The sequence below is a fragment of the Garra rufa genome, chromosome 22 (genome assembly GCF_049309525.1).
Source record: "Garra rufa chromosome 22, GarRuf1.0, whole genome shotgun sequence".
NCBI classification, from domain to species: domain Eukaryota; kingdom Metazoa; phylum Chordata; class Actinopteri; order Cypriniformes; family Cyprinidae; genus Garra; species Garra rufa.
The window spans coordinates 3,564,961-3,577,506 of NC_133382.1; the positions used below are offsets into that span (position 1 = coordinate 3,564,961).

The 12,546-nt window shown below is 28.3% G+C and overlaps 1 protein-coding gene across 1 annotated transcript in view; it reads right to left on the reverse strand.

Annotated features, from left to right (window-relative positions):
* Positions 1-12,546, reverse strand: part of LOC141298182 (ras-related protein Rab-26) — a 129,067-nt gene that overhangs the window by 85,206 nt on the left and 31,315 nt on the right. The window lies entirely within an intron of this gene.

Sequence of the window (12,546 nt, forward strand, 5' to 3'; positions counted from 1 at the left end):
TTTGGGGGGGGGGTAAAGAAATTATAGAAATTAATTATTTTATGTAGCAAGGATGTTTAAATTGATCAAAAGTAATGATAAAGATGTTTATGTAACAAAAGATGTCTTTTTCAGATAAATGCTGTTCTTCTGAACTTTCTATTCATCAAAGAAACCTGAAAAATATACATCAACATAATAATGTTTTGAGTAGCAAATCAGAATTTTAGAATGATTTCTAAAGGGTCTTGTGACTGGAGTAATGATGCTACAAAATCTACTTTGAAATCACAGAAATTAATTACATTTAAAATCTATTCAAATAGAAAGCAGTTATTTTAAATAGTAAAAATATTTCAAAATTGTACTGTTTTTGCTGTACTTTGCTGTATCAAATAAATGCAGCAGAATATGCGGTTACAGTTGTGTCATTCAGCAGTGGCCTCAAACTCAGATCCATCCAATTAGACCAAAGTCAAAACTCTTTGTTTGATAATTCATCACAGTCCTACTTTGACTTCATGTTATAATAAGCCTATGTGGCTCACTTCAGTCTTAATACAGATTCATTGTGCTGCTTCTCTCTCACTGATGCATCTGCTAAAGGTGTGCATTAAGGAAGAGGGTCTCTGGACACTCGTTAGTTTGGGTCATAAACAGGGAGGACAGAAATCAAGTGACTCAAAGTGAACACCTAGCCAATTACGTCCGCTTATGTAAGACTCTCTCCATTCACTGTCATCAGATCTGCATAGAGAAACGGCCACAGCCTTCAAGACAAACACTTGCGAGAACCGAGTTGTAAACGAACCGTTTTTAGACCAAATGTGTGATTAAACCGGGTGACAGGAAAGCAGACCCACATTATAAACAGTCTCCAGAGAAAATCGGCAACACAAGGAGGATCTGATTTAATTTCCGTTCATCTGAAATTAAGCACGTGAGTGGACTTCAATTATTCATCGACATTATTATTAGAGCCAAAGCAATGCTACTGCCAAAAAACTAATAAGTGGTGAATTATTAAAAAATATAAGCCGACTTTTCAGACTGATTATACAATTGAGTTCAAAAGTCCACATCCCTCTTTCACAATCTGCAAAATGTTAATTGTTTTACCAAAATAAGAGGAATTATACAACATGCATGTTATTGTTTATTTAGCACCGACCTGAATACGATATTTCACTTAAAAGACATTTACATATAGTCCACAAGAGAAAATAATAGTTATAATAGTTTATAAAAATGACCCTGTTCAAAAGTTTACATCCCTGTGTTGTTACCTAAATGATCCACAGCTATTTTTTTTTTTTTTTTTGTTTAGTGATAGTTGTTCATGAGTCCCTTGTTTGTCCTGAACAGTTAAACTGCCTGCTGTGCTTCAAAAAAATTATTTTTGTCCCACAAATTCTGTGTTTTTCAGCATTTGATCTTTTCACACTGAGGACAACTGAGGGACTCATATGCAACTATTACAGAAGGTTTAAACACTCACTGATGCTCCAGAAGGAAAAACCATGCATTAAGAGCTGGGAAACTTTTGAACAAAATGAAGATTTTTCTTTTTTTGCCTAAATATCATATTTTTTTCATTTAGCCTTCAAAGGCTATAGAAGATACTTACATGTACAATAACATTTAGCAGATTCTGAAAGGGGGTGTAAACTTTTGACCTCAACTGTAAATTATAAATTATATAGGCACACTACTGTATGTATTAAAACATTGAATATTTGAAAGTTTCCAAAGTAAATCTGCAACTTATTTAATTTCCACTCATTTGAAATCAACTACAAGTGTATTTTCAATACTCATCTACATTTTTATTAGACCCGAAGGGAAGCGCAAGCAGCGTATGTTTTAACACACATCTGTGCTTGTTTACATTGAGAAGAGCTGGCCTAATGAACCTAATTAATTCACCCAGGAGCGTTTGTGTCAGTGTGTGTCTGTAGGGAAAGTTCAGTCGATCACGCGTCTCTCAGCAGGTGACACTATATTCAGTCCTGACAGCTACACCAGCAGCCATTGTAAGGCTCATTTATTTAATGATAGTTTTGCCTCTTCCTGTCATCATACAGGTTGATTGATGGGTGAAATGAGAGCCGTTATGACAAAACATCACAGTGAGAGCAGACTGATGCAACCACAGGGATGGTGCACTACATTGATGGACTGATCAAAGTCAACTTATTCCACACTTTTGTAGCCTACTATATTATTATTATAGTATTTATTTCAGCCTTTCACACTAAAAGACATTTAAAGACAAAACCAACTGTGACTGGTCAATTAACATGTCAGTCACAGTCAATATCTCCTTAAGGGGGCGGGTCTTAGACAGATTTCATTTATTTTGTGGGTGCATGTATATACTGTATATTAGCTAACTGTGGTCACAAATTCTGCCCATACCAATATAGTTCATTGTTTCCCAAAATCTCAGCAGCAGCGAACATTGATAATTATGGATGCATTATTTAAGCAATAAGGTACGAGAGGCCGTGCTGTATCGTGAATAAATCACGGCTGAAGGGCGTTGTTAGGTTTAGATTTATTCACGATACAGCACGGCCTCAAGTACCTTATTGCTTTTATAAAACGGTTACCACACAATAAAAATATTAAAATCAAAAATATATATTAATTTATATATATTAAGTTGTATGTTTTCATAAAGTAAAATCATTAACTGCCTTCCGCTGTAAAAAGTAGTCCCTAACTGCTGCAGCTGTGTTTACGTTGCTAAGGGTGGTTGCTAAGGGGGTTCAATGATACACAAAACCGTTGAGTGAAGCGGTCATAGCAGTGCCGTATCATGAATACGACACAGCTGCTGACCAATCAGAATTGAGGAATGGAACTAACCGTTTTATAATGATAATTATGGAAGCATCAATATAAAAAAGTTGATATGATAAAATGAAAATTATTCCAGGTTATTCCAAGTTATTGCTAAAAACAGGTTAGAAAAAAGGTTATTTAGGCAAAATAGAAGGTCTAATATTGCTTATTCTAACTTTTTGTCCAAACCAAAACCCAATAAAAATTTGAAGATCAGGGTAAATTTAGCTTATTTTGTCTTCTGGGAAACATGTAAGCATCTTTTGTAATTTATTTAAAATTTATTTAACAATAATGACATTTTTGTTTCAAATAAAGTAAATGTTAACTAATTAAATATAAAAGAATAGCTTACATTTAGTCTAACTTGATCAAATAAAACTAAAGCTAAAATATAATATTCAGTTGAAGTCAAAATTTTACATACGCCTTGCAGAATCTGCAAAATGTTAATTATTTTCTCAAAATACAAATCATACAAAATGCATCTTATTTTTTATTTAGTACTGAACTGAATAAGATATTTACATATAGTCCACGAGAGAAAATTATTAGAAAAAACCTTCAGGTCCCAATTATTTTTTTTTTTTTCCAGATATTGCAGGTTTTGCAGCCTTTTTCTGTATTTGAACCAGGGGCGAAAACTTCATTTTAACTTATTTTGTCTTCTGGGAAACATGTAAGTATCTTCTGTAGATTCTGAAGGGCAGTACAAAATGAAAAAAATATATATTTAGGCAAAATAAGAAAAATGTACACATCTTTGTTCAAAAGTTTTCACCCCCTGGCTCTTAATGCATGTTTTTTCCTTCTGAAGCATCAGTGATTGTTTGAACCTTCTGTAATAGTTGCATACAGTCATTGTTGGAAAGGGTTCAAATACACAAAAATGCTGAAAAAGCAAAGTATTTGTGGGACCTGAAGGATTTTCTGAAGAACAGCAGGCAGTTTAACTGTTCAGGACAAACAAGGGACTCATGAACAACTATCAACAACAAAAAATACAGCTGTGGATCATTCAGGTAACAACACAGTATTAAGAATCAAGGGGGATGTAAACTTTTGAACAGGGTCATTTTTTTTCTCTTGTGGACTATATGTAAACATCTTTTATGTGAAATATCTTATTCAGGTCAGTACTAAATAAGCAATAACATGCGTTTTGTATGATCCCTCTTATTTTGGTAAAATAATTAACATTTTGCAAAGTGCATATAAACTTATGACTTCAACTGTAACCAATATAAAGACATAAAACATAACTTTAAAGAAGAAAATATAAAACTAAAATTAAATTCAAGATATTAACAAAAACTATAATAGTATCTCAATGATACTAAATACTATATATACATATATATTTCATAAAATAAAATTACACAAACCTAACATTTTACTTAAGCATTGAGTTTTGTCATTTTCAGAGAAACGCAGCTCAGGTTCAAGTGCATCTCCATTCAACTTACCCTCATAGAAATGATTAAAGTCACTGAACAATATTCAATAGTCCATTACGTATAATGTTCATCTTTGGAGGAAAGCAGAAATGCAGAAGGCCTTGATAATATAGTTAAATGCCCCACATATAATGATAATGAGTCTGTTAAGAGTAAAGGATTGATTTATAGAGTCACTGAGATGGATTCACTCACGGATAAAAAGTCTTATATAATCAGAAAACGCCAAGTGACCTTACTCTGCAGAAAATACCCAACTACTTCAACTTCAAAACTTCACCTCAGCCACAACCTTACATCATTTAGTATTTTTAAATTAGCCATAATTTCAACTCATAATTTGAAGTTCATTTAAAAAAAAGTTGAAAATGTTTAAATTTTGAGGCAATGTAAATTGATTTTTTAAATTGTAGACAAAACAAAGATCGTAAACAAAAAAATACCTTTTTACTTTGTGTAAAATATTAATACGATTTTTTCTACATTATAATTGTTTTTGGAAGTTGCAGTATATATTTATATTCTGCTTTTATGTTAATTTAAGTTAATATTTTAGCAGTTTTGTTGTGTGTTTGTCATTTTTATTTGTTTTGTATATGTCCATATTCATTTTAGTTTTTATTCATTTTAGATTTTAGTTTTAGTTATTTTAGTGAAATAAAATAAGTATTACTACTCTACTTCAATTTAATTTTATTTTATTTTTAAGTAACAAAAATGTCACATGCAGCAGTGTTATTTTAGTCTTATTGAGATATAATTATAGTTTTAAATAATATTTAAACAATATTATTTATTGTTTAAACATTAATTGATAAATAATTTGTTTTTAATTAATATTTTCTGCTTTCATGTTCATTTTAGTGAATATTGTAGCAGTTTTGTTGTGTTTTTGTCATTTTTAGTAGTTTTTTGTGTCAGTAGTTTTTATTCATTTTAGATTTTAGTTTTAGTTATTTTAGTGAAAGAAAATAAGTATTATTACTCTACTACAGTTTAATTTGATTTTATTTTTAAGCAACAAAAATTTCACATGCAGCAGTGTTATTTTAGTATCATTGAGATATAATTATATTTTTAAATAATATTTAAACCATATGAATTATTGTTTTTAAATATTACTTAATAAATAATTTGTTTTTATTTATCATTTTCTGCTTTCATGTTAATTTGAGTTCATATTTTAGCAGTTTTGTTGTGTTTTTGTCTACATAGTTTTTATTTATATTAGATTTTAGTTTGAGTTATTTTAGTGGCATAAAATAAGTATTATTATTACTCTGCTTCAGTTTAATTTTATTTCAAGTGACAAAAATGTCACATTGCAGCAGTGTTATTTTAGTATCATTGAGATATTATAGTTTTAAAATAATATTTAAATAATATTAGTTATCGTTTTTAAATAGTAATTAATAAATACTTTGTTTTTATTTTATGTTTTCTACTTTCATGTTAATTTTAGTTAATGTTTTAGCAATTTTGTTGTATGTTTTTGTCATTTTATTGACCATTTTATTGACTAAATTCGTCGTAGTTTCAACTCATATTTAAAGTTTTTGAGGTAATGTATGTAAACTGATTTTCTAAATTGTAAACAAAAAGATCCTTTTTCACTTTTTGTAAAATATAAAAAAAATTACACAAATTTATTTTTTGAAGTTGCAAAGATTATTGGAGTCTATTTTTCAAGAAAATACAATTTCAAGTTTTCTACTTCAAAATGTCATGTTTAATTCAATGTGTTACTTGCAGTTTATTAGACACTTTTTGTGGAATTTACAAGCATTTTTTTGAGTCAAAAATGTTTCCACACCAAAGTAATTTCAACACATTCTTTTCCATTCATTATGATTATATTAAAGTGACTTTGATATAAAAATCGAGTTCTTGTATGATTTACAAAATGAAGTTTTGCTGAAACTATTTTGAGTTAAACTCATGGAAAAACATATGTTGCCATAACTTCTCATTTTCTTACAGTGCACAAAGTCCAGAATGATGTGGATCTTACTGACAGAGACTCTTGTAGGATGCAGTGAAGACAGACGAAGCGGTGAGGATGAGCAGTAAACGTCACTGACATTACAGCTGCAGGAGGCAGAAAGCAGCTCAACACTCTCCTGATTTAATTACCATCAGACACCTGGGCTTCCCAGCGGCAGACACACACATATACACAATTTATGCAGCTCCGCTTCAGTCTGTCATAGATTCCAGACAAACTAGCCCTCATACGCACAGATTTCACTCTAGCTTATACAGCAGGAACAGTGCAGGGATTCTTTTCTCAGCGTTTTGCTCTTGCATGCAGCAGTGTAATATCACGATCACTTAGGTGCTATTACATTTTTGTATTTATATTTGCTTTTAATTTAATATTGGTTAAAATTTTAGTACTTTTTTTTATTAGTTGTCGTTTTTTTATATATGTCTTTACAGTTTATGTTTATTATTATTAATTGTAATTTTATATTTATAGTCGTTTTAGTACAAATTAAACTAAATGAAAATGAGAAATTATGCCTTGGCAATCAGCTGAAAAAAACATATTTTAGTATCAGATATAAAATCATATAGTAATAGATATTATTATAGATATAAGATAATATAGAGATATTATTTAAATTTTTTGTCATGTTAAAGGGTTTAGCAGTTTTGTTGTGTTTTTGTCATTTTTTTATTTTTTAATATATCGATATACTTTTTATCAATTGTATATTTTAGTTTTATTTATATTAGTGCAATTTAAACTAAATAAAAATGAGAAATGTTGCCTTAGCAATATATATTTAATATATATTTATTTTATTTTTATTTTTTGCTTTTTGTGTTAATTTAGCATAGCTGATATTCTATTATAGTTATTAACATTCTGAATTAGTTTCTATTTTTTAGTTAGGGTTTAATATTTTTCTAGTGCTTTGGCATTTTTATTAGTTAGTTTTGTCATTACACGTTTTATTATTATACATTTTTATTATTATTATATTATTATTATTTGTAGTCATTTTAGTACAAGTTAAAGTAAATTAATTAGCTGAAATAAAATAGGTATTATTATTATTGTTATTATTATATTTCAGTTTAATTTTATTTTATTTCAAGTAACATGCAGCAGTGTTATTTTAGTATCATTTAAATAATTTAGTTTTTAAATAATATTTAAGTAATATTAAATGTTTTTATTTTATATTTTCTGCTTTCATAGTAATTTTAGTTAATATTCTAGCAGTTTTGTTGTGTGTTTTTGTCATTTTTATTAGTTTTTTTATGTCTATATAGTTTTTATTCATTTTAGATTTTAGTTTGAGTTATTTTAGTACGTTAAACTTATGGAAAATGAGAAATGTTGCCTTGGCAATTGGCTGAAGTAAAATTTCAGTTTAAGTTTATTTCATTTCAAGCAACAAAAATGTCACATGCAGCAATATTATTGTTTAATTGAGATATTATAGTTTTTAAATCATATTTAAAAAATATTAATTATTGTTTATAAATAATAATTAATAAAAATTTCATTTTGTTTTGTATTTTCTGCTTTCATGTTCATTCAGTTTAACAAAATGTTGTTGCATGTTTTTGTCATTTTAATTGAAAAAAAAAAAACTAAATGAAAATGAGAAATGCTGCCTTGGCAACTAGCTAAAATAAAATAGTTTCACTTTTTTATATTTTAGTGTTATTTTAGTATAATTGAGATACTTTTAGAACTATTAATATTTTGATAAACATGAATTAAGAAATATTAATATTATGTGTTTCTATTTTCTATTTCAAGTATCTTAAGTAATTTTGCTGTGCTTTTGGCATTTTTATTTAAATTATCATTTTTATTTTGACCTTTTATTTTAAATACATCTATGTATTTATTTATTTATTTTAACTAAACTGAATGAAAATGAAAAACGTGTTCATGCCTATTAGCTGAAATTAAGTTTAATATCTTTAAAAATAATGTTTTTATTCCATTTGGTTAACATTTACTTTAATTCAAGAAACAAAACTTTTTATGGTTTAATTTTAGTTGCCTATAATACCCCTGTCTTGCATCTCTTGCCTCTCTGTAGATGTAAGCGGGTTTAAAGCTCCTCTTTGAAGAATGAAATGGTAATGAGAATCACAAACTCTGAAAGTTCAAGCTTTCACTTCTTTCTCTCGTGCAAAAATTGCAGCAGTTTTTATTAGCATTTTTAAGCCTTCTTTCTTCTTTCTCTTGTGTCTCATTATTAGTCCTGCCTTTAACTCATTTAAACTTGAAGACAGATACATTTGCTGAAACCCTATCATTCTCATTCTTTTTCCATTCTTTTATGTTTTAAAAGGCTATAAGGGATAGATGATATATATTTAATATGATATGCTGGTGATATAAAGTTAAGCAACATTTAGTTTCCAGACTCATGAGAGTCTTTTGGGAGAAGTCTGTCATTTCTGGTAAAAAAAAAAAAAAAAAAAACTTGCTGGTCGAATAAAAGTAACTTTAAGTCAGAATTTGCCAGGGGTATAAATAATTTCAGGCTTGACTGTACAGTATGTTTTCTGTAACTATCTATTTACATCATGAAAAGTAGATTGAAAAATAGCACAGAACAGTGTGAGTCATTCATCTTTGATTTGACTCATAGCTTATGTCCATATGAAGATCAGTGAACACTAAAGGGTTAAGCGCTTTGTTCTTCATCATGACAAATGTTGCATATCCTGGTCATCTGTTGAGTACGTTCGTTTGGCAGGGTCTAAACGAGAGGACAGGTCTGTGATGATCTGAGCTTCACCCAAGATGCTTCAAAGCTTAGCCTGAGAAGATGAACAGATGCCTGACGGACACAGACACACAAACACTGCTATACAATCTTCCAGACAGCTTTTTTTTAATTATATATTTTCGTTAAGAATTTTTGAAAGTAGGGATGCACCAAATGTTCGGCAACCGAAATTATTCAGCCGAAAATAGCAAAGAAATCTCTTTCGGTGTGCGGCTAAAAAACAAAAAGGCTGAATAAATTATGCCAAATAATGACGTGACGTGATCAAATAGAGGTGCGCACTAATGCAGCAAACATGTGAGCAGTGAAGCATTTAAAGAAAAGATTCAAAAATCATTACAAGCACCGACAGCAAGAGACTGTTTAGACGTGCATTGCATGTCTTTCATGCGAAGAGAAAGGGCAGGTTGTTGCTGGTCACTGTATGATGACTGAAATCATGAAATGGCCTTAAACCATTAATAAACTACAGAACGTTATGTTGTCTAATATACACACAAATTGTATTTATTCTGAGAGCGCTGCACAAGCTTTTTAGCCAGGGTTCAAAGTCCAAAGCGCCAGGAAAATCTGTGTGATGAGAATCATTCATAAATCTGCTGCTGTCAGCAAAAAGTAGTACTGAGGTCTTCTTACGGGTTTCCGCCAAAATAAAAGTCAACATTCATAAATGTTAGTATTGTGATTTTACTGTTAAATTAAATAAAAAAGTAAGACAAAAATAATGATAAATTAAAATTAATACATATATTTTATAATGAATATACATACACCTTTAAAATTGTATAGTGGTTTGTGATAATGAATAAAAAATATTTACAATCATGGAAAAATTGTATCTATATAAATACATACAATATCCCTCTTACTTGATTAAAGTTAATTGAAAAATATTCTTAAGTATTAATTCATATTTTAATCATTGATAAATGTCATTATATAGATAGAAAGACAGATAGATAGATAATAATAATTTAAAATGAATTAGAAAATTATTAGAAAATTATGCTGAATGTATAATAATAAATTATGTCACATTCTATTTAAAAAATATCTTTTATTTAAAAAAATGTTAAAACTTATTTTTAAATTGTTATAAAAAAAATTACACACAAAGTAAGAAAAAAATATTAAAAAATGTTTCAAAATGCATTAAAATTAATACATACATTATTATTATGAAATACAATTTTAACATCTTATTAAGTATTTTAATCATTGATAAATGTCGTTATAGATAGATAGATAGATAGATAGATAGATTTTAAATTTTAAATAAATCTATTTTATGGAAAAATCTTTTTTTAAATTTTAAATTAAGTTTTTTACACACACAAATGAAGATAAAATAATAAAAAAATGTTGACAAAAATACATAAAAAAATTATATGTTTTAATTATTACATTTCAATTATGAATATACATACAAATTCAAAATAGTGGCTTGTTGTAATTTATTGAAAAAATTAAAGTACTGCCAGCACAAAAAAAAATAAAAAAGTGCAGTCATGGTGGCATTTGTCCACTGCAGGCTATGTGGTAAACGAGGGTTTATAGTTGTTCGTGTAACTGTGTGGTTGTAAGAGCTTCAGGTCAGTGCAGTAAGTGCTGTGTGAATGGACAATCTCATAATCAACCCTAACGACCCGCTGTGTTCGAACGCTGACAGGTGCTTATTAATATTCATCGCCAGCAAATGCAAAAAGACGCAAAAGCTGCTGGGCAGGGCCAGCTGTCACTCAAACTCTCAAAACCCTGACAAAGCAACTTCTCATGAATATTCATCACAACTCGCCTCGAAAAAACTCCTGAAGAGCTGAGCTGAACGCTTTCATGGTGCATTTCCTGATCTCTTGCTTTATGTGCAATTAAAATAAGAATTCATTTAGCCGGTGGACGTATTAAGGATACATTGTGAACCTCTGAACGTATCTGTTGCTGTGCCGTGTGCTTAATCGTGCACAAAATAGTGTAATTGACCTTTTCAGCAGACCTTAAATGATTGATGAAATGACGTGTCTCTGACACTTTGCTTATAAACCAGCATGCAGCTCACTGTTAGTCTATGCATTCATTTACATTCACATCTTTCTTAAAGCATAAGCAGGGCTCAGTAATAAGGTCAGCCTTATTGATGAGTTGAAAATTATTAACCTATCAGTGATATTTTGGATTACTTTTGCATTTTATTATGAATATAAAGTTGCATTACAGCTAGTTAACTTCTAAGTATTATTTGTAAATGTAACATTTATTGATATAAAAAATTAAATGCAAAAAATTTAATTTTTTATACTGTAAAAAATGATAAAACAATAATTACTGAAGTACATTTCACAAGAAAATACTATTTCGGCCGTTTTGTAATTGTTGTTGTTTTTTATATTTTTGTATGTTTTTTTAAACCCAATTAGCCCCAATATATATATATATATATATATATATATATATATATATATATATATATATATATATATATATATATATATATGTAAATGTACAGTTCAGACCAAAAGTTTGGACACACCTTCTCAATCAAATGAATGAGAAGGTGTGTTCATACTTTTGGTCTGTACTGTATATTTTTCTGTTTATTAAAGTTTTTACTCTACATTTGTGCAGTTTTCAGTGGGTTAGTGATATTTTTTAAATATATATAAATTAATAAATTAATATTTTTTAAATGGGTTTTTATACAAAAACTGCTTTTTTATGTAAAATTCACTTTTCTAACTTTAATTCATGGGGATGTGTGTGTGTGTGTGTGTGTGTGTGTGTGTGTGTGTGTGTGTGTGTGTGTGTGTGTGTGTGTGTGTGTGTGTGTGTGTGTGTGTGTGTGTGTGTGTGTGTGTGTGTATATAAAAATGTAGTGTATAAAATTAATAATATGTTGATAATATTGAATATCATATAAATTTACATTTTTTTTGTTTGTATATTTTTTTAACCCAGTTAGCCACAATAATGCACATTTTATATACTATGTTTATAAATATGTAGTGTATGAAATTAATAATATGTTATAATTTAAAATATAATTTTGAATATCATATAAATGTATATTTTTTTTATTTTAAAATTTTACTCAAAATAAAAATACTTCTACACCTTTTCAATGTATTATTATTATTATTATTATTATTATTATTGTTGTTGTTGTTGTTGTTGTTGTATAATTATAACAGTGTGGAATTATTAAATCATTTTAAACATATCAGTACAATTAAAATTATCCATTAAAATAAACTAAATAAATTAAATAAACATAATAAAATAAATAGAATTAATATTTTTTTCTATTTTTTAATAAATTCTAATTAAATAAATAAAATAAATAATATTCACACACAAAAAACAATAAATTAATCAAATTAATTCATTTAGAATGATTACATTTAATTAATTAAAATGAATATAAATTTTAAATTGTATAAATACAAGGTGTACTTTTGTGGTAAGTCAGTAATGAACAAAACTTCCACCAGCAAAATAAAACA